The following is a 22,363-nucleotide window of genomic DNA, read 5'->3' as shown; positions in this document are numbered from 1 at the left end:
AAGAAGGAGGATGACAAGGGTGTCTTCCAGTTCTGAGGCTATGGGAGGTCTCAGTCAGCTGCTAGGAGGGTAGCTGAGACCGTTTCTGCATGAGGGATCTGGCTGGGAAAAGCACTTGTCTGGTCGTGGATCTAATTCCCGCTTCCGGACGAAATCGGGACTGGTCTAGGGCAGTCCTAGGCCTGATGCAGCTCAGACCTTCCGCTGCCCCACAGCTTCTCTTTTTTGCTCTGGGCTAGAATGGGACACATGTCAGGCCGGGGCCATGTGCTTGGGAAAACTCGGGCCATCCTGGAGGGCTCTCCCCACCCTTGCAAACCACCCCCCTCAAGCGTCACTTCCGCCAGCTCCTGGCTCGCTTCCGCCAAACGGAGCCACTGCCATTTTCGTAGGAGGAATCTTAAAGAATCCATGGGGGAAGTGTCACCTGCTGCACTGTGGGGTGAGGCATTTAAAAATATTTAAGAAGGCGTTACTGTGTAAAAACGCAACCACACCCTCTTAAAAGTGCCTTTGGGTATGGGATGTAGCCTGCATGGCCTAGCACGGAAGGGCCAAATTGCCTGAAGTCGTCTACAGTTCTTTGTTGTTTCTTTCTGTTTCTGTCCAAGAGCTGGCAGGCCGGCTTGGGCATGGGGTTCGCAGCCTCCTCCTTGGGGCCACTCACCCCTGTGGGCAGGGCCAGCTGCAGAGGCAACACTGGGGCTCCAGGGGTGGTGACAAGAGCTCTCTCGTCAGCGTAGAGACACTGCTGGGGCACGCCAGAGGGTGGAAGAAGGACACTGCTTGCAGGCAGTGTCAGCAGCTCGTAGCTTAAGAATTGGCTGCCTCCCTGCCCACTCCCTGCACCTGGCATTTGCTCCTCTTAAAAGTACCAAAAATGGTCAGCCTCTGCCAGGATGAGCAGCAAAGGATCCCACAATGCACTGTATGAAGCAGTGATGGAAGTCCTTCAAGGGAATCTTGGAATCAGTGGAACTGCAGATCAGTCTGGAAAATTATAATCCACCAAAGGACAAGCGGCTTTCCGGAACTGTCAGGCTCAAGTCAGCTCCACGGCCCAAGTTCTCAATCTGTGTGCTAGGGGGTCAGCAGCACTATGATGAAGACAAAGCAGTGGACATCCCTCACATGGGCTTTGAAGAAACTCAATAAGAACAAGAAGCTAGTGAAGAAGCTGGCCAAGAAAGACGATGCTTTCCTGGCTTCCGGGTCCCTGATCAAGCAGGTTCCTTGAATCCTTGGCCCAGGACTGAACAAAGCTGGCAAGTTCCCCTCTCTTCTCACCCACAATGAGAACATGGTGGCCAAGGCTGAGGAGGTCACGTCCACTATCAAGTTTCAAATGGAGAAGGTCCTATGTTTGGCTGTGGCCAACGGTCGTGTGAAGATGTCAGAAGATGATGATAATTGTAGTCCATGGACATCTGGTGTGCCCCAGTTTGGCCACCCCTTGTTGTTGTTAGATGCGAAGTCGTGTCCGACCCATCATGACCCCATGGACAATGATCCTCCAGGCCTTCCTGTCCTCTACCATTCCCTGGAGTCCATTTAAGTGTGCATTGGCCACCGCTACCCTGGTCCATAACACAATACCGTTGAGTTCATGCCATCTTCTCCTTTGTGCATTCACTTTTTGAGTAATAGACCCTTCAGGTTTCGGCAGGCAGATGGGAACATTAGCATTGTGGATTCCTCCATAGATTAGCGGTGGCTGTTGTGATTTTGAAACACATCACTCACCGTGATGCTATCCATGTGGCAGCTGACTGCCATGTGGAAGGGGATGCTGCGGTTCCAATGTACTCCTCCACATCCTCCCCCTCACCTTCTGATGTGCCGGAATACTCGCCTGCACTGTTTGCGTGTAACTGGAGAACTTCGAAAAGAAGTTGGGGGGAAGAGAACGAATGATTCTTTTTTAAAGAAAAGAAAACCTTTTCCTCTAATATCGACAAACCTTTTGGGAACGAAAGCACCCTCCTGATGAGATCAAGAGACAGATGAACAAAGCCAGAAGGGTGCCCAGAGAAAACCAGTTACAAGACAGGCCGCCCAAGAGACAACAATTGGACAGCAACTGGTAGTCACCTACAGCTCTCAAGTCATGGCAGGTCAACACATCATCAGCAACTTACAACCAGGGCTACATGTGCTACAACAGGGGTAGTCAACCTGTGGTCCTCCAGGTGCCCATGAACTACAATTCCCATGAGCCCCTGCCAGCAAACGCTGGCAGGGGCTCATGGGAATTGTAGTCCATGGACATCTGGAAGACCACAAGTTGACTAGCCCTGTGCTACAGGCCCCTGCGCCCAAGGCCATGGCCTCTCTCCTTGCCCCCTTTCCCCTCTTTAAGGACACAGAGTGACATCCCTTTCCACTGTGGGGGGCCCCCTGGACCCCAGCCTGGCTGCCTCTGTTGGAATAAGCAATATCTGGTGTACAAAGAAGAAGAGAAGAAGACCCTGCAGGAGGCAGCGAGGAGAAGACAGATCTTGTAGTGAGGTCAGGACTCTAACCCTGATAATTCCCTTTCCTTTTGTTCAATTTCCCATTCCGTCTTCACTGCCCTGCTTGCCTGCTGCTCTTCAAATCTTATCCCTCGTCCAAACAAATCTCCCTCAAGGCAGTACCTTCGGGTAGTAAAAAGCAGGGTACAAAAAGGCAGCTCTTTTTTTAATGTGGGACTTTGGCAGCTTAATTTGGATTTGCTGAAAAAAGAACCAGCTCTTAAGATCACTCAGCTCTGAAAAGTATGTAGCCTTCAGGAAGTGAAAACAGGGTAAAGAAACCAACTCTTCCTCTTTTTATTAGCCCAGGGAAGCCTGATCCCGTCTGCTCTTGGAAGCTAAACCAGGCCGACCCTGTCTAGTATTTGGATGGGAGGCCTCCAAGGATTCGGGGGGTAATTCCTCCAAGGAAAACACGGGGCCATGACACGGAGGGAGGCAATGGCAAACTACCTCCCAAAGTCCCTTGCTTGACTGCCAGACAACCCTTGGCTCTCCTGGTTACACAACGCATTACATTACATTACAAACAAACATACCCGTTCGCTTATCCAAGAAGCCTATTTTGTTCTCAGTCAGCTTGTGCTCAGCTTTACTGCATATTTAGACTCCGCCAACAGTTGTGGAGTCTCGCTAACGCTACGACGCTCAGAAACTTTACAGGTGCTCCACCACAGGATACAAACACCAGCCAGCATCCTACACTCCTCTATCTGGAGACGCAAGGGCAGCGCACCCCATACAGGTCAGCAAGGGAAGGAGATCCCCTGCTGCGAACATGGAACATCTGTTCAAATGTCTTTTTAGCCCCTGTCCATGTATTGCCTGTGATCTTCAGTGGCACGGAGATGCAAATGCGGCTTTCAAAGGCTTGTTGGGGGGGGGGGGGGGAGCTCATTGACATATTCTAAAAAGACAATTGAGGCTGAAGTCTCTGACAAGTGGTACATTATTTCTCCGGTCTCCCATTTGTTCATTAGTGCCAGCTACTGCAGAGATTAGCGCACTCTTGACACCACTTCCGATTGCCTGCCAGAGATTTCTCCGCAATTGCCATGGAGCAGGGTGTGTGTGTGTGTTTGTGTTTTTTGTGTGAGTGAGTTTGTGCGTGGCTCCAGTTCAGTGGTCCTCTTGTCTTCCTCCAGTCAGGGCAGAGTGGTAATACTGGTTCTTTTTTGCTTAAAAAAAAAATCCAACTTTTTGCCTGCCAAGACTGAACATGCTCCGTGCATTGGAGTGTTTCTGTGTCTCGGTGATGGAAAAGGCCATCGAGACCGTTTACGCACTGGAGGTTTCATGCTGGGATGCAAGCTGGAGTTTTAGTCGTGGCAAGTTGCCCAACCTCTTCCTGCACCCACATGGGGGAGCATTTGACCTGGTGCACCTTTCCTAACAACAACAACAATAATAATAATCTGCTCCCGATTTGTGATCCTGCACGGGAGCTGGGACAGTGAAGTTCCCAGTGTGTAAACGGTCCAAGTGGCAGCCAACTCATGGTGACTCCATGGTGTTTTCAAGCCAAGAGAGGTTCAGAGGTGATTTGCCATTGCCTGCCTCCATCTCATGACCCTGGTGATACTCGCAGGTCTCCCATCCAAATAATAGCCAGGCCTAGCTTAGGTTCCAAGATCTGACACGATCGGGTTCCCCAGGTCAGAGTGTCTGAATCTTTTACCTTTGATGAAACCTGAATTCCACCATCAATCTCGTGGCCTTGAAAACAGAGGGGAAGGTTAAACAGATTAATGGAGGAGAGCTCCATCAGTGGCTACTACAGAGACAGCGAATTGGTGTGATGGAGCAACATCAGGATAAGGCCCTTTTTGTTTGACCCTCCTGAGCAACTAGCTGGCTGCTACGTGAAATAGGTCGCTTAACCGTGAGCCACTGTGGTGTGGTAGTTAAAGAGCAGCAAACTTAATCTGGAGGACTGGGTTAGATTCCTCACGTCTCCTCCATGTGCAGCCAGCTGTGTGACCTTGGGCCAGTCCCAGTCCCGTTAGTGCTGTTCTTACAGAGCAGTCTTGTCAGAGCTCTCTCAGAGTGTCTGTTGTGGGGAGAGGAAGGAAAAGGTGTTTGCGAGGAGCAGTGGGGATAAGCGGTGCCCTTTCTAACTACCTAACTGTTGTTCCTTGTTTATTCTGTCTTCATTCTGTCTGTTCTGGAGGCAAGCAGAGAGGAAGTGTGCTGAAAGGAGCAGGAAGTCTCCAAATGAGTCCATCAGGAAACTCAGAGTGGTTTCTCAGTGGAACAAGCTTCCTCGGGAGGTGGTGGATTCTCCATCTTTGGAAATTTTTAAACAGAGGTTGGATAGCCATCTGACGGAGAGGCTGATTCTCTGAAGGTTCAAGGGGATGGCAGGTTACAGTGGATGAGCGATAGGGTAGTGAGTGTCCTGTATAGTGCAGGGGGTTGGACTATATGTCCCAGGAGGTCCCTTCCAACGCTATTATCCTATGATTCTATGATTCTAGAAGGAGACTAACTATGGTAACTGCTCCCATAGCCCCTGTTGGAATTCTTCTTATCCTGTTGATTCGTGCACACAACAGAGCATGCATTTCCCAACAGTTTGTAAGTAAGCAAGTAAATAAATGACACTAACAGTCTAACACCTCAGAGCAGTGCATTGCCAGTTATTAAAAACAAAAAATAGAAACAGATACCTGTTGAAATTACACCATGCCGAGATTTTCCTGACCGTGCCCCTTGTGTGAAGGAGTTTTCAACATTTAGGAGTGGCAAAAGTCTTTCAGATAATGAGGAATTTCCCACCCACTCAAGAAAGTACCTTCAGTCAGGGTGTAGTCTGCACAAGGCTTTTTATCCACTCCCAGCCTGAATAAATCCCTCCCATCTACACTGAATTCAATCTCCATTTTGATTTTGGGTGCTTTAAATTTTCCCTCTGCAACATGCATAATTGATCTGCAGTGACCCTACCTTTCTCCCATTATATCCAGGAGTGGATATAAGCCTCAGTATCTGAGAAACCACCACCAATATAAGTGTAGATTTCTCCTTTTTGCAAATTAACTTACTGTGGCATGTCTCGTAGCAAAGCAGTCTTCCTTGATTGGCCAGGGCATCAGTTCAAAGACTTTCTGGATCCTGGATACAAGGCTTCCCTCCTGGTTTTAAAGTGACTGTGCTACAGAAGCCCATACTTCTCTCAACAGAGATTTGCCTTGTTCTCTGAGAGGCTGCTCCTGGCACAGGAGTCAAAAGAGAAGGAATAAAGCACTAATGCCAGCTGGACTTCACCCGACCCCCTCCCCCGCACCTTGCCAGTTCAGGAAAGGAAGTTCAACTTCATGACCAGTGTTCCCCTTCCCCCTCTGAGCTTCCCCAATCAAATTCAGAAGGCTTTCTGTTTCAGTTCAGGGCTGGGAGAGGAAAGCGAAAGACCTGAGTTCAAATCAATCTGAATTCCGCGGGATCGACAGCAGGGGAGAAAAGTAAGTGCAGAATCAGCCCTGCTTTCAATGCACTTGGCAGCTGGATTTTATTATGTGAAACAGCAAGCGGTCGCTAGAATGGATAGCATGTGTGAACATGCCACTGTGAGTTCCCATAAGAAGGTGGAGAAAATCCACTGGCTACTTTGCATAGCTCTGCCTTATCGCTTGCATAACTCCACCTTGGATTCAGTTTCTTGTCCACATGAACATAATGGAACTTGGGGAAGGCTATATCTTACTCTTGTCTTTCATTGGAACAGGATGTCAGCAATATCAAGCCAACATGTTCTGGAACCCCCTTTTAATGGGTTTTCTTTGTTCTTTACAAGGATCGAGTTGGAATAAAAGCACGGGGAATCTTTAACCCCAAAAAATGAACTCTTGCCTTCTTTAATGAAGGGGAAAAACATCAGTGTCTAAATGTTTAAAGAAGTTTGATAAGAGCTCTTGGTCGCCAAAGTATAGAGGACTCCGACGGAGAAGCTAATATTTCAATCAATGTTCTTTAATAAAGATATTCCAAAAAAAACAGCAGGTTGTTCATCTAAAAGCTTCTGCCGACATTTTCAAGTGATTACTTGCTACGAATGTATTACATTCCAGGAGAACCCTGATGGGAAATGCTAAATGTGTAAGAATTTCTGGAGGTCCTTGTTAGCGCTAGAAAAAGCAGCGAGTCTGTCAGGTTTTCCATTACCCAGCTGTGTTTTCCAGGAGACCTTTACAGTGTCGAGGCAATATTTTATGCTGCAGGGTTTGTCCAAAGTCAAAATTTAGGAAAGGATCATTCTGTCATTGTTTGCGTCTGAGTTATCCACACCCCCCCCCCCAAGTGGGGATGTTACCGACAAAAGTTTCCGAATCACAAAGCCAGTAGACTCGTATGTTACCCAAATTACGACAACTGGCTGTTTTGCAATTATTGTCATTGATTATGTGAAAATAAAACAAATTCCACATTGAAGCAGCCGACAACAGTGCCCCCTAGGGTTGCCAGATCTCGGTTGGGAAATATCAGGGGATTTTGGGGGTGGAGCCTGAGGAGATCATGGTTGGGAAGGGGAGGGACTTCCATGGGGCGGAATGCTTTAGAGCAGGGGTAGTCAACCTGTGGTCCTCCAGATGTTCATGGACTACAATTCCCATGAGCCCCATGCCCCATGCTGGCAGGGGCTCATGGGAATTGTAGCGTTTGCTGGCAGGGGCTCATGGGAATTGTAGTCCATGAACATCTGGAGAACCACAGGTTGACTACCCCTGCTATAGAGTCCGTCTTCCAAGGCTTCTAGGTCAGCTGCTCTCTATTCCCTGGAGATAACTTGAAACTCCTGGGTATCTCCATTTACCCCCTGGGAGGTTGGCAACTCTAAGCCTGATAATTTCCTTTCCTTTTGTTCTGTTCCCATTGGTTATTGCAGTTTCTGCTTCTGTCGGTCACTTTTACCACTCAGGGGATTAGACAGAGCCCGTGGTTCCTCAGGGGGAATGGGAGTCCCGCTCTGGACAGACTGTACATGTGTGAGGTACTCCAATCTGGAAGAATAAGAGGTGGGACTTTTTCTTCTTTCCTCCCAATGCGGGTATAGGTATCCTTGAGGAATATTACAGTTCCCTTGAATTTTGTCCCATTTGGATGGAAGAAATGGGCCATGTGTGTGTGGGGTGGGGTGTGTGTGGGGGGGTATGTCTTCCCCTGAAACCTATGGGAAATAATAATGAAAGAAAATTATGGAAACAAAGCTACACTCATGAGACATTGTTGTTGTTGTTGTCAGCCATTCAGTTGAGTTTGGCTCTTGGCGATCCCATGGGGCAGCTGTCGCCATGATCCCTGATCCCGCACCACTTCCCTCAGTCATGCAATGTTCTGGCCAGTGTCCGTATTATTTGTCAGGCGGGTTCTGTTTTCCCACTGACCAATCCTAGCATAATTGTTTTCTCCAGCGAGTCAGATTGCATGACATGGCCAAAGTAAGTGAGCCAGACTTTCGTGATTTTGCCTACAGTGAAAGATCAGGCTTTACGTGCTGTAGTATTTCCTTGTTTGAAGCCTTCTCCAACCCCAGAGTTCAAATGAATTGATTCTTCTCTTGTCTGATTTTTTCATCGCCCAGCTTTCACAGCCATAAGTCTAATTAATCAATATTTAGTAGTCAGGCTTTCCCGTGTTCGGTTCAAGCTCATCATTGCTGGGCGACCCAGAGCAATCCGACATTTTATTTCCATACTGCAATCGCCTCTCACATCGATTTGTATCCCAGGAAAAATGAATTATTGGATGCATTCGATCTCTTCACCATCAATTGTTATTGATCCATGTCTGTTTTTTGCAGTGCCCATTATTTTTGTCTTTTGAGTGTTTAAGAAAAGGCCAGATTTGTTACTTCCTTCATTGACCTTTGTAACCGGCTCTTCTAGGCCTTGCTTAGTTTCTGTAGTGTCATCAGCATACCAAAGATTTATATTTTTTCCTCCAATCTTCAATCCCATGTTTGAGTCTTTGAGTTCAGTCTCTTTGATAATGATCTCCGCATAAATGTTAAATGGGAAGAGGAAGAACACAACCTCGGTGCACTCCGTTCACGATTTTGAACCAGTCAGTGTCACCAAATGGTATATGGTCAATGGCTCCTTGGTTTGAGTAGAGCGGCTGCATCAAATGGCACCCCCAGATATTGCCTGGCTTCCCACAATTTGTTGTGATCCACACAATCAAAAGCTTTCTTGTGGTCAATAAAGCAGATGTAGCCTTCCTTCTGATATTCCTGTGACTTTTCCAAAATCCAGTGCAGGTTTAGAATCATAGACTCATAGAATCATAGAGTTGGAAGGGGCCATACAGGCCATCTAGTCCAACCCCCTGCTCAACACAGGATCAGCCCTAAGCATCCTAAAGCATCCAAGAAAAGTGTGTATCCAACCTTTGCTTGAAGACTGCCAGTTTGCTATGTCATTATGAGTGTCATGCCCTATCGAAAGCCAGTTTGGACATCTGGTAATTCTCCTTCAATGGTTGTTGCTATTCATTGTTGTATCATTATTAGCAGGATCTTACTAGCATGAGAAATGAGGGCTATTGTAAGGTAATTGGAACAATGTTTTGAATCACCCTTTTTTGGTAGTGGGATAAGCACAGATCTTTTCCACTCCTCCGTCCAGTTATTAGTTTCCCAGATTTTCTGGCACAAAGATGTAATGGTTTTGATTGAAACACATCTCAGCAGGTCCATGGGTATGATGTCAATACCAGGGGCCTTGTGGTTTGGCAGCTGACTCAAGGCTCATTCCACTTCCTCCTCAAGAATTATTGGTTCAAGTCGTATTTCAATAAAACCCTATGAAACAACCCAATGATGAAACATCCCTTCTGGAATTTTTTTTTATTTAATGAAAGAAACAAAGGCCCAGTCTGCACACACAGGATAATGCACTTTCAATATGCTTTGGCAGCTGGATTTTCCTGTGCGGAACAGGAAAATCTACTTCGAAAGTGCATTGAAAGTGCATTACCTATTGTGTGCAGACTAGGTCAAAGTCCCACGCTCAAATCTAAAAGCCACTAACAACAAAACAAAAAAGCCCAAAGCGAGTCTGAAATATTGTGGAGGCCAGTAGAAACGCTTTCGAGCGAGTAATCTGGTGACTTTATGTGGAGCTCACAATCAGAGTTGCCAACCAAGCAGAAAAAAGCAGGCCTGGAGCATTTTCTCGCTCTCTTTCTCATTGTGTGTGCACATTTGTATTTGACTTTTGGGAGAGTGGCCAGAAAAGCCCAGCCCTGCACAGACTGGCAATGCTCTGTCTGCACCCTGACTTCCAAGTATCGAATCCGAGGCTTTTGAGATCTCCGTTCAATTCTATTTACTGTTTCGACAAGTTTTAATGAAGCAAAAGGCTTGACTTTGCGCGTCCTTATTATTTCATCAACCACCTTGCTGCGTGACGCATCTGATGTGAAACAGCCGCTCCGTGTCAGCGACTAATTAATAGCACATGGGAACGATCAGATCCTGTCAGCGACTAAATACTAGGGATGTCACAAACGTGTCCACAGACATGTTTGAAAAATGAACTCACCCTGCTCAGAGATGTCAATTAGACATGAGCAGGACCGCCCGGCAGGTTTGGTTCAAACTGGACAGCCGTACACATCCCTGACTGACGGGTTTGCGTCAGTTTTCGGCAGACGTGCGCATGTGCAGAGGCACGGCTGATTCAAAGTGACCGGAAGCCATCAGCAGCTCTAGGAGGGACTATGTTAGCCTTGTTCAACCTTTTGACCATGGAGGCCCTTGCTGAAAGATCTCTCAGGCTTCAAGGTACCAGGAAGTAATGTCAGCTGGCCTGCCACATACACCCAGAAGTGAAAGGACTCTCGGGTGGCAAAGGTTTAAATGGACAGGGGGCCCTCCCCTTCCCACTCCCTCCGGGGGTGGCCACTTTGGGAAGGGGCGGATCAACCTGCCCAAATAAGGGTGGGATTTTTTTTTAAACTTCCTTTCACAGGGTGGGAGGGCTCTCCCCAGCTACCATTTTGAAAAGCCCTATGCCACGGTACCATTGAGGGGCCTTTGTGGTACCATGTGGACCACACAGGGGGAACTAAAGGATAGGATTGTTTAAAACACAGCATTTTATGACTATGATTTGGGCCTGTTTTTACTGTTTAAAAGGTAAAGGTATCCCCTGTGCAAGCACCGGGTCATGTCTGACCCCCTCCAGCGTTTTCATGGCAGACTCAATACGGGGTGGTTTGCCAGTGCCTTCCCCAGTCATGACCGTTTTACTGTTTATTTCAGCCTTTTTCAACTTTTTTGCCGTTGAGAAACCCCTGAAACATTTTTCAGGCTCCGAGAAACCCCAGAAGTGGTGCGATCACGTAGAATATGGTTGGGAAGTAGATCTGTGGTCACGCCTGTCCGTGGCCCCTTCCTACCCCCTCCAGGCCTATCGCTGGCCATTTTGGGAGGGTGGGTGAGTCAATATGACCATATGTGGTCATCTCACCCGATGAATGTTTAACAAATTTTAATATATATATTAAAATTAATTAACTCCCACTTATCTGGAAAACCCTTCCAGGGCCATCGAGAAATACCAGGATTTCACGAAACCGTGGTTCAACTTATCCTGGTCTGTTTGAACAATTAGATGCTGAGTGGAGCAGCGACGCAGCAAGGAGGAGAGGGGTAGGGAGCAGAGCTCATCTGGACGGTGTCAGAATGCACATGTGGTTAGGAAGGAAAGCAATGACGCCACCGCTGACAACTGCTACAAACAGGTTGACAAGGAGTCAGACCTTATTGACATATCAGCTCCCTGTTTGCAACCAGTGAGTGGGACGTGTGCCGTCCTGGCATGTGTTTAAGCATCCCCACTAAATGCCATTGCATGTCGCCTATCAAATAACGTCAGTTACTAGGCCCCACTGCATGTCAGCTGTCAAAGAACATCAGTAACTGAAAACCATGGCATATCAGCCATCAAATACTTTTAACTAGTCACTCCCAGATATCAAATACTGAAATTCATACATCATCAGCTGTTAAACAGAGTAATTGGGGGATATATGGCAAATATCACAGCATTCTGATATTTATATACTAGCGAATATTTGGACCATAAGGAAGGCCGAGCATCAAAGAATTGAGGCTTTTGAACTCTGGTGCTGGAGAAGACTCTTGCAAGTCCCTTGGACTGCAAGGCGAACAAACCGGTCAGTCCTAGAGGAGATCAGCCCTGCCTGCTCCTTAGAAGGCCAGATCCTGAAGATGAAACTCAAATACTTTGGCCACCTCATGAGAAGGAAGGACTCCCTGGAGAAGAGCCTAATGCTGGGAGCGATCGAGGGCAAAAGGAGAAGGGGACGACAGAGAATGAGGTGGCTGGATGGAGCAACTGAAGCAGTAGGTGCAAACTTAAATGGACTCTGGGGAATGGTAGAGGACAGGAAGGCCTGGAGGATCATTGTCCATGGGGTCGCAATGGGTCGGACACGACTTCGCACATAACAAAAAAAAGCGAATATTTGCTGCCATGTCAGCTCTATTCCCAGTTATCCAGAAAAAATATATGTATGTATATGTGTGTGTGTATGTATGTATGTATATGTATGTATGTATGTGTGTGTGTGTATATATATATGAATATGTATATGTACATGTATATGTATATAAAATGAAAATATTGACTGAACCTACCTCATAGGGTTGTTGTGAAGAAAAAATGGAAGAGGGGAGAACAATGCCATAAAGATGAGACAGACTGATCAGAGCATAAGATCAGAACATAAAAACAGCCCTGGGTGGATCAGGAAGATGACGTGGCTCCCTGCCCTCAGAGAAGGAGCGGTGTGGATTTTTGTACCCTGGTTTTTATTACTCAAAGGAGTCTCAAAGCAGCTTGCGATCACCTTCCGTTCCTCTCTCCACAACAGGCACTCTGTGAGATAGGTGAGGCTGAGAGAGCTCTGAGAGAACCATGACTGCCCCAAGGCCACCCAGCTGGCTGCTTGTGGAACAGTGGGGAAACCAGACCTGATTCGCCAGATTAGAGGCCGACGCTCTTAACCACTACACCAAACTGGCTCTCACTACACCCATCTAATCCAGCGCTCTGATTCACCCAGTGGCCAACCAGTTGCCCGGGAGGGCTAATGAGCAGGCATCAAACCCAAGGCCTTCCTCTGACATTCCTCCCTAGTCCCCGTATTCAGGGGTTGAGTGCCACTTCCTCTGGAGGCTCCCGTCACCAGGCCTAGCAGTCACTCATGGACGTGTCCTCCACGAGCCTGCCTAATTCCTTTTTCAAGGCATCTCTTTGTGTGTCCTCCATGCCCCATGGAGAGTGCCTAGACACACACGAGAGCTTTGCTTGGGAGAGGCAGAGGCTCCATCCCAGAAGGGTCTCAGGCCTCACAGGGACTTGGTAACGCATTCAAGCCATTGGTGCCATAAGAGGCTTGTGAGGGCAGACAATAAAAGCCCTCTAAAATGCAAGGCGGACTTAGGCAGCTCTTTTATCTCAAACACATCATGTGCCTGATCAGAATCTTACAGAGGATTTGAACAATCAAACAAATTACACCTGGCAGCCTGGAAATTGGGTGCTATGCAGGGCTAAGCTCCAGTTTCTTTAAAAGAAAACAAATGGCCTGAACCGATAATGATAAGAGATCTAAACTTGAGCCCCAAAGGCAAATAGGAGCTTCGGTTGATCGAGGCTAAAATGCAAACAAGACCGAGGACTGAAATTCAAGGGCACAGTGGCATGATTTGGGTAAGCAGTCCTTGGCTGTTCCTTCAGCCCTGCTGCGAGGTCAAATCGTGGCGGGATTCTGCTGTTACTTCTCTCGAATTCCAGATTTCCCGGTTGGGGGCAAACGCCAGGCATTTTGCAGGAACGTTAAAAGAGCGGTCTGATGTTCGACATGCTCATGCCACATCACGGTCGTGCCAAAAAAGGGCAGGCTGCACATTTTGCCCAAACCACTCTGCAGCCCTGGTGTTTTCTCACTCGTGAAAATGTTAAAGGGGAGGCCATCTGATTGCAATGCTGATTCTGTGTGCTTAGGCCGATTGTGAGTGGGTGGGCAGAAGATGCCTGAGTTTGGCTCTCACGGCCCTTTTTTGCATGCTCAGGAAAATGCCACCTTGGGATCAGGAGGCGACTTTCTTGCAGGCCAAGCTAGGGGAGGGGGAAGGCATTATCTGGGCATGGAATTGGGGTCGCCGTGGGTGGGCAGGGCATTGTGAATTCCCTGCATTTACAGGGGTAGTCAACCTGTGGTCCTCCAGATGTTCATGGACTACAATTCCCATTAGCCCTGCCAGTATTTGGGAATTGTAGTCCATGGACATCTGGAGGACCACAGGTTGACTAACCCTGGACTAGATGACCATGAAGGTCCCTTCCAACTCTGTGATTCTAAAGGTGATTCGCATGGAAAGGTGTTAACCCCTTGATGGCTGGCAACTCAAGCTGTGAACTGAGCAACTAGTTGAACAGGAATGCATGTGAAGAGATAGGGAAGGGAGCCTTCTTTTTGTTGTTAGAGCTGTGACACATTATTTTATAATTTCTTTACTTCCTGTATTTATTTTGTTTATTTTATTCATTCGATTTCTATACCACCCCGCACTGTCTTGGGCCAGTATATAGATCAGTTATAGCCCACCCTTCTCTCCTAAAGGAGCTTGTGTTATTCGCCTCTCCTCTGTTATTATCTTTACAACAACCCTGTGAGGAAGTCATGCTGAGAACTTGTGGCTGGCCCAACATCACCTAGGAAGCTTCCACCACCTAGTCAGGATTTGAATCCGGGTCTCCCTTGATCCTCACCTGACATTTTAACCACAGTTCCATGCTGGCTGTCTTGAAGCGTGTACATCCACCCACTGCTTAGCCCTGTTCTGACGTTGCCGAGAACGTGGGGACAATCCATCAGGTGATTCTCAATAACTCTGGTCTCTCACTCCCTGCCATGAGTAATTCCCTTATAGCTGAATGTGAAATCTCAACCTTTCATTTATCCAGATACTGGTATTTGGGTTTATCTATAAAGTGAACAAGAGTTGAGTCATTCCAGCAGGGAGGGGGGAACCTTAGTGGAATATAATGCTACGAGGGGAGGGGGGCTTGATCTAGGGAGGTCCTGGTTATACTCTCCCACGCAGGGTGTACAAAAAGTCAGAACCGGCTCTGTGTCTTGTGCATACCATCCTGTGCCTAGCACTGGTACAACCTACTCCAGGTTTTCTCAACCCAGAGACACACATGCAAATGGAAGCTGATTACAACAAGATTTATTTCCCGATCCATTTTTAGAAAGCCGATAAGTTAACGCCATCACGAAATTTGATATTTCATAGTTCATCATCAAGCTGTGCAATCCTGCATGAGCAGGCCTGCCATTGGAGAGGTTCCTTACAACTAAAAGCCTCCAGGGAGCCCTGCACGCCAGAGCCAGAAACTTGTACCCACCCAGGGACCACCCGCTGCCATGCAGCAGTGCCCCCACCCTCAGTTCCTTTTCTGCCACCAAAGGAGAAGGTCGTTTTGGGGAAGTCTCCCAGTTGTTTGCATTGTGATTCATTGCTTCCCTGGTTTGCTAAGGGTGATCTCTGGCTTCTAATTGCTCTGAAGGCTCTTTTCAAAAAGTGCATTTGTTGAGAGGCAAAGATGACGGGAACAGTCAAACATATTCAAGCGGGTAGCCGTGTTGGTCTTAAGAGCAAATTTAGAGTCCGGGGGCACCTTTGAGACCAACCAAGTTTTAAAAGGCTGGCCTACACACTCGGACACTTCTGCCCTTGTACAGGGTGGAGGAGGGAGCTCTTGACCTAGATGTTAAGGAACATTTGCATCCGTTATCTCTGTGCTGCTTTTTTATCTTCTTCCCACGGAATTCAAGTATCGTCTTGCTAATGGTCAGATCACTGCAGGCATTAATAGAAACAAACGCCTTTCTCATTAGTCTTGGTCACCGATGGATTAAACCAGCCTCACCTTGGAAATGCAATTACTAACGTCCATCCGAAGAGCCCAGAAGCCCGTAGCTCCTTGGCAAAAGGTTTGGGCAGCACGTACGGAAGGATCCGATGATCCAGGTGCATCTGGGCAAACCTCCTGGGGGCACGGTGAAGAGCAGCAGGGCCCCGGAGACCCACTGGGGCAAGGCCATGACAAGAAATGCTCCCTCTGCTCATGTCTCTCCACGACAAACGTACGATGAAGAACAACAAGAACATGAGCTGGGTTTCTTGTAGCCTGCTTATGGCTACCCAAGGAGAGTCTCAAAGCGGTTTGCAATCGTCTGACCTTCCTCTCCCCACAACAGACACCCTGTGAGGGAGGTGAAGTGCAGAGAGCTCTGAGACTTGGGAATTAGAGCTCTGGAATTAGAGCTCATCTCCAAACTACGGAGTTCAGTTCCCCTGGAGAAAAAGGCTGCTTTGGAGGGGGGACTCCATAGCATTCTACTCCATTAAGGTCCCTCCCTGCGGCAAATCTCACCCACTCCCAGCTCTACTCCCAAAGTCTCCAGGTATTTCCCAACCCAGATTTGGAAGCCCTAATTTGTGACCGGAGCTGGTAAAGTAAACAAAGTGTAGAATAAGGAATGTGCATTTCTCAGAAGGCTTTCCCTCCCAACCAACAAGCTATCTTTGAAATTTTTTTAAAGTTTACTGTTTTTCATCCATTTATTAAGGCTTGCTTGCTACGTATCGTATTAGATTGGGGTGTGGGAGAGGGGCTGTCTAAGTTTTGTGCTGCTGTCGCTGCTGTCTGAGGTCAGAGAACGTGGCTTATAACCATCGCTCTATAAAGATTCAAGGCATGTGCTGGCCTCCGTGGGTTAGCCTGCGGAAAGCAAGCGCACTGTGACAGCCCCATTAATTTCAGCAGGCTGGCTTGCTAATGTGTTCACAGGCATGCTCCCCAAACATATTTCCTAGCACGCCAGGACAGATTCTATCATCTAACAAATGTTGGTTCAGCCACAAGAAGGGTTTTTATAAATAAAGTCAAAAATAGAGATGTTTCCCAACGACGAGACGAGTCTGGTTCGATTCCAAAAGTATATATATTTTTCTTGTGGCTTCTTCCCTCTTAAGATAAAAACTGCCGTCGTCCTTCCCCTTCCCCTTCGCCTTCCCCCCTCTCCCTAAACTTAATCACAGCCTTGGATAGAGATATCACCTTTAGAGTTGACAGATGCTTCTTAAAAGTGCATATCAATGGAGCAGAAGCCATCGCTCCATAGATCCTTGGCTTCAAAGACCACCGAAGGAAAAGTTTCTCCAAGAAATCCCAGGGAAGTTTTTTGCTTCTGGATTGGTTTTAAAATCTGTTTTATCCCTCTCGACTTGACTTCTGCATCCAATTGTTCTCCGAGCTTGCCCAATAGTCTGCTAATAAATTGAGCCGTGTTCTCGTCTGCGCCGAAGTGATCAGCATCCAGGCTCCCCAGAGCGCTTCTCCGAAGGTCATTAGCTTGTTTGAGGAAGGCGGGTTTATTTTTTTAAATAAACGATTGCCTATTCCTCCATCAGAGTTCTTTCTGTTGTCAGCTACAGGGCGACCAGTGCGGGGTGTGATTCATTCTGCCTGTTTCTGGCCCGGAGTGCAGAATAAATGCAAAGGGCTGATCACCTTCTGGTTCCCTGACCCCTTGCCAAACCTCACACCCACAAGGAAGGGATTAGACCAGGGGTAGTCAAGCTGCGGCCCTCCAGGTGTCCATGGACCACAATTCCCATGAGCCCAGGGGCTCATGGGAATTGTAGTCCATGGACATCTGGAGGGCCGCAGTTTGACTACCTCTGGATTAGTCAGTGTCTTTTCTAGCAGGTGCATTTGGAAGCATGGGATGTGGCAAGAATACGTGGTTGGTATTCATGCTGATTGACAGATAGCAGGAGACCAAGCTTTAGTTGGTACCTGGGGATACCCTGGAACTGCAGTACATCTCCAGACCAAAAGATGAAGGCTGGCAACCCTAGCTCCTCACTCATGACCAGTGGCTAGATGGTACTTGGACAGGGAGGAAGCAAGGAAGCAAGGGGGAGGGAGGGAGGGGAGGGAGGGAAGAAAGGAAGGAAGGAAGGAAGAGAGGGAGGAAGAGAAGGAAGGAAGGAAGGAAGGAAGGAAGGCACACCAGAAAAAGAGCTTTTTTTACACCCCAAAGGAGCCTGAAACTGTCTTACAATGGCCTCCCCTTCCTCTCCCCACAACAGACACTCTGTGAGGTAGGTGAGTATGTGAGAGCTCTGAGAGAATTGGGATTGGCTCAAGGTCATCCAGCTGGCTGCATGTGGAAGAGGAGTCGGGAATCAAACCCGGTTCTCCAGATTAGAGGCCACCGCTCTTAATCACCACATCAGATTAGAGGCTGAGACTCTTAACCATTGTACTGCGCTTGCTCTTCGGCTAGGAGTTCACCAGTGTTCATATTTTAAAAGGATGCATGAGAAATCAGGGTTGGGATTTGGCTAGGGTCCATTTGTAGGCCATCTGGAGAGGTCGCTATAGCTTACTGGCCTTTCTGCCTTGCCAGTGTGGGGGAGGGGTCCGAGATTCGGACTTGGATCCGGGATTCCCAGTCACACTCAGCCTAACCTACCTCACAGGGTTGCTGTGGGAATAAAATGGCCACCTTGGTTGTGGCCAGCAGCAAGTTCTCTTCTAAGCGTCCCCTCTCCTCTATCTTTGTGGCTACCACTTGGCTATCGCTGGTCACCGGTTACATACCTGGAGGACCACCTTAGCAAAGAAATACCTGGTATTCCTGGTCAGAGTAGCTAAGTGGTGAAAGAGGCTATCTAAGGAGGTGGGCAGTCACTGGACAGATGCTTAGACTGACCCTGCATTGAGCAGGGGGTGGGCCTAGACGGCCTGTATGGCCCCTTCCAATTCTAGGATTCTAATTCTTCCCCTTCCTGGGCAGCTCTTCCCAGTGCTACCCAAGCAAAGTTTTGGGAATTTATAGTTAGCATTTTTCCAGCTGTGGGATGAGAAACACCTTGAGACTCCTGGGGTGGAGCTGGGAGTGGGCAGGATTGGGACAGGGAGGGACCTCAATGGAGTCTAATGCTATGGATGCCACCCTCCAGAGCAGGGGTAGTCAAACTGCGGCCCTCCAGATGTCCATGGACTACAATTCCCAGGAGCCCCCTGCCAGCATTCGCTGGCAGGGGGCTCCTGGGAACTGTAGTCCATGGACATCTGGAGGGCCGCAGTTTGATTACCCCTGCTCCAGAGCAACCATTTTCTTCAGGGGAACTAGGGTTGCCATCTGGGTGGAGAAATACTGGAGACTTTGGGGGTGGAGGTCTTCCACTTCCCCAAAGTTTTGGGAATTTACAGGTACGGTTGCCAGCTCTGGGTTGAGAAACACCTGGAGAGTTTGGGGGTGGAATTGGAGTTGGGTAGGACCTCAGTGGAACATAGTGCTATGAAGCCCCCCCCCCTCCGAAGCAGCCATTTTCTCCAGGGGAACTGATCTCTGGTGCTTCGGGCTGCGCTATAATTCCAGGAGATCTCCAGGCCCCACCTGGGAACCGGCATCCCTATGCAGCCAGCACATCCTCTTATCTCCCGATGGCTTTTCTGTTTGCATCACAAGTGCATATCTTTCATTCTGCAAGCCGACAGGGGCTTGTTTTCATGAAAGGCAGAGCTAAAATGATTTCAGTAAACAAACACCGTATATGCATCTCCGCTCCCCATCCCGAATGCCGCTAGCGGTACTTTTAAACGTTCGATTAATACGGGCTTCGTTTGATATTGCTTTCTTATTTATTTATTTTTATTTTTTAAACAATTTCTAAGTTGTCACAAGACCCTGAATATGGCTCAGACGTGGGGAAGGGATTTGAGAACTAGATAAATAACCCAGGGATGGGGGGGGGGGGGGGGACATGGCTTTCATTGAGAATTTATTATCCCTCCTCTACTTCGAAACAGCTTTAGCGCTTCAAAGGGGCTGCTGTGCTGGAATCAGTGTACACATCATGTTGCATCGGTGTGTCTTTGAGATCAAAGGCCCCCTTCTTTTAGTATGGAATTCACACATTCATGTACTCCCTTGAAATTGGGAAGGTACACTCTGGAAATAAATTCCCAGCATGGTGTAGTGATTAATAGCGGTGGCTTCTAATCTAGCGAACCGAGTTTGGTTCCCCACTCCTCCTCCGCATGCAGCCGTCTGGGTGACCTTGGGCTAATCACAGTTCTCTCAGAGCTCTCTCAGCCTCACCAACTCACAGGGTCTGTTGAGGGGAGAGAAAAAGGAAGGCAAATGTAAGCCGCTCTGAGATTCCTTCTGGTAGAGAAAAGCGGCATATGAGAACCAATTCTTCTTCTTCAGTAATACCAGGGCTCCTTTAGCCTCACCTACCTTAGAGGGTGTCTGTTATGGGGAGAGGAAAGGGAAGGCAAATGTAAGCCTCTTTTGAGACTCCTTCGGGTAGAGAAAAGCGGCATATAAGAACCAACTCTTCTTCTTCAGTAATATCAGGGCCCCACTGACAGCTGTTCTGCCAGAACTACGGCTGAGACCAGGAATTTCTTTATGAGCCTCAGTGTAAAACATCAGTGTACCCTCAACAAAACAAATAAAAAAAACGACATGTTGAATTGAAATTAGGCCCCCTTTGCAAGGTTTTTGCGGAAGCAGTTTTTAATAGTATATCTTAATGTAAAGCCATATGATAACTGTTTTATTCATGTAAAAATTATTTGTAGATCTTGGGAATGGTGGGTTATAAAAATATAGTTTCAATATTATTATTGTTGTTATTGTTATTCCTTCCATGTAGATTCAGATGGGTAGCCATATTGGTCAGAAACAACAGAACAAAATTTGAGTCCAGTGGGCCCTTGAAGCCCAGAGACCAGTTCCCTTGGAGAAAATGGTTATTTTGGAGGGGGACTCCATAGCCTTATACTGCACTGAGGTCCCTCCCCATCCCAAATCCTACCCTCTCCTGGCTCCGCCCCCAAAAGTTAACAGAATTTAATCCTGGGCATAAACTTCCATGTGCAGATGGTGATCTTCAAAAATGGCCGTTCCTCTGGCATGACCCATGAACGAAGACTGAAGTTCCTACTCTCAGAGTCCTCTTCTCTTCTATTTCTCGCCGCCTCCAACCCCTTATTAGACTTGTGAATTTTTTTTTCTTCTACAAAAAATAACAGGCCTCATTAATGACTTCACAATTTATGCAGCCAAGCGCACAGTCGACAGATCTGCCAACAGCGGAGATTTCCTCTTTGCCTTTTGAAGCGCACTTGAGACAAAGCTGACAGACAGAGACTCAGTCGGATGGCCCGGAGCACCAAAATAGCACTTTGAAGTGTCCTGCTTTGTGTTTTTTTGGGGGGTGGAGGGGGGCAAAATTTAATCCAAGATGAAAGGCAGGCAGGTGGGAAGGGGGGCGTCAGATCTGCAGGAGCAAACACTTCCCCGGTGAAACGTCAGCCATTTTCGGTAGCGCTCCTGGAAAAGACAGGGCACATTTTCTCCCTCCCTTCTTCTTTAAAAATGCTGGGTTTCAAAACAATCCAGGGGATCTCATTAGCAGGTGGTGTGCCGATTCTGCATGAATGGATTCTTCCAGCTGCAATCAGTTGTCAGCATAAAATCCATGAGATCTAATGCATCCTAAGGGATCCTAAGAAGCTCGCGGGGATGGCTTGGTGTGGTGGTTGACAGCAGCGGCTTCAAATCAGGAGGAATGGGTTTGATTTCCCACTTCTCCTCCCCATGCAGCCAGCTGAGTGACCTTGGGCTAGTCACAGTCCTATTAGAGCTGTTCTCACAGAGCAATCCTTTCAGAGCTCTCTCAGCCCAACCTGCCTCACAGGGTGTCTGTTGTGAGGAGAGGAAAGGAAGGTGATTGTCAGCTGTTTCGGGCAGTGAAAAGCAGGGTATACAAACCAATTCTTCTTGCCTTCCTTTCCCTACTGGGACCCCACCCAAATGCTTTGGTTGCCCCTAAAGCTTTGGACCCTTTAGAAACCTAAATGGCCCCTTTATTGCTAAATGTCCAGAGAAGGATCCTTGAACACCCTTTCCAAATTCCACCATTTTCGGACGTTAAGTTCTTGTTTTCTATCCTTCCATGCTGTTGCATTATTGTCATTTTTGTGGCATAAGGCCATGATGCAGGGGTAGTCAAACTGCGGCCCTCCAGATGTCCATGGACTACAATTCCCAGGAGCCCCCTGCCAGCATTTGCTGGCAGGGGGCTCCTGGGAATTGTAGTCCATGGACATCTGGAGGGCCGCAGTTTGACTACCCCTGCCGTGATGTATTGGCATACTGTTTTAATGGCTGCCAGCCTCCAGGTGGCGACTGGAGATCGCCTGGGATTACAACGGATCTCCAGTTGAAAAGACCAGATCACCTGGAGAAAATGGCTGCTTTGGAAGGTGAACTCTTATCGTATTATACCCCGTTGTCCCTCCTCTCCTGCAAACCACACCTTCTTCAGGTCCTTCCCCTCCCCTCCCCTCCCCTCCAAATCTCTGGGTATTTCTCAAACTGGAGCTGTCAACCTAAAGCAAAAATCACTGCCTCCTCCTCCTCCTCCTTTTAATGAAAAAAGAAAAAGATCTGGTCAGCAAAATCTCTGCTATTGGGTTGATTTCACCTAGCTGCCGTTCCTTACAACAGCTCCTCTCCCACACCATCTGAAATTTCCCACCATGAGAGTTCCCCTGGAATCAACATCAACTTTGAGGGGATCACAGGGACTAGTGGCAGAAGGCAGAGAAGATCTGCCTCATCCAGTGTTATGTAGAAGAAGAGTTGGTTTTGATATCCCATTTTTCTCTACCCAAAGGAGTCCCAAAGAGGCTAACAGTCGCCTTCCCTTCCTC

General features: G+C 47.8%; 1 protein-coding gene and 1 pseudogene across 2 annotated transcripts in view; one reads left to right on the top strand and one right to left on the bottom strand.

The window, feature by feature from the left end:
* Positions 1-22,363, bottom strand: part of CPLX1 (complexin 1) — a 180,826-nt gene that overhangs the window by 103,679 nt on the left and 54,784 nt on the right. The window lies entirely within an intron of this gene.
* LOC143841691 (large ribosomal subunit protein uL1 pseudogene) lies at positions 900-20,763 on the top strand (annotated as a pseudogene).

This window comes from Paroedura picta, chromosome 7, assembly GCF_049243985.1.
Source record: "Paroedura picta isolate Pp20150507F chromosome 7, Ppicta_v3.0, whole genome shotgun sequence".
NCBI lineage: Eukaryota > Metazoa > Chordata > Lepidosauria > Squamata > Gekkonidae > Paroedura > Paroedura picta.
The sequence above is the reverse complement of the archived record's forward strand: the minus strand, read 5'-3'. Positions and strand labels throughout refer to the sequence as shown.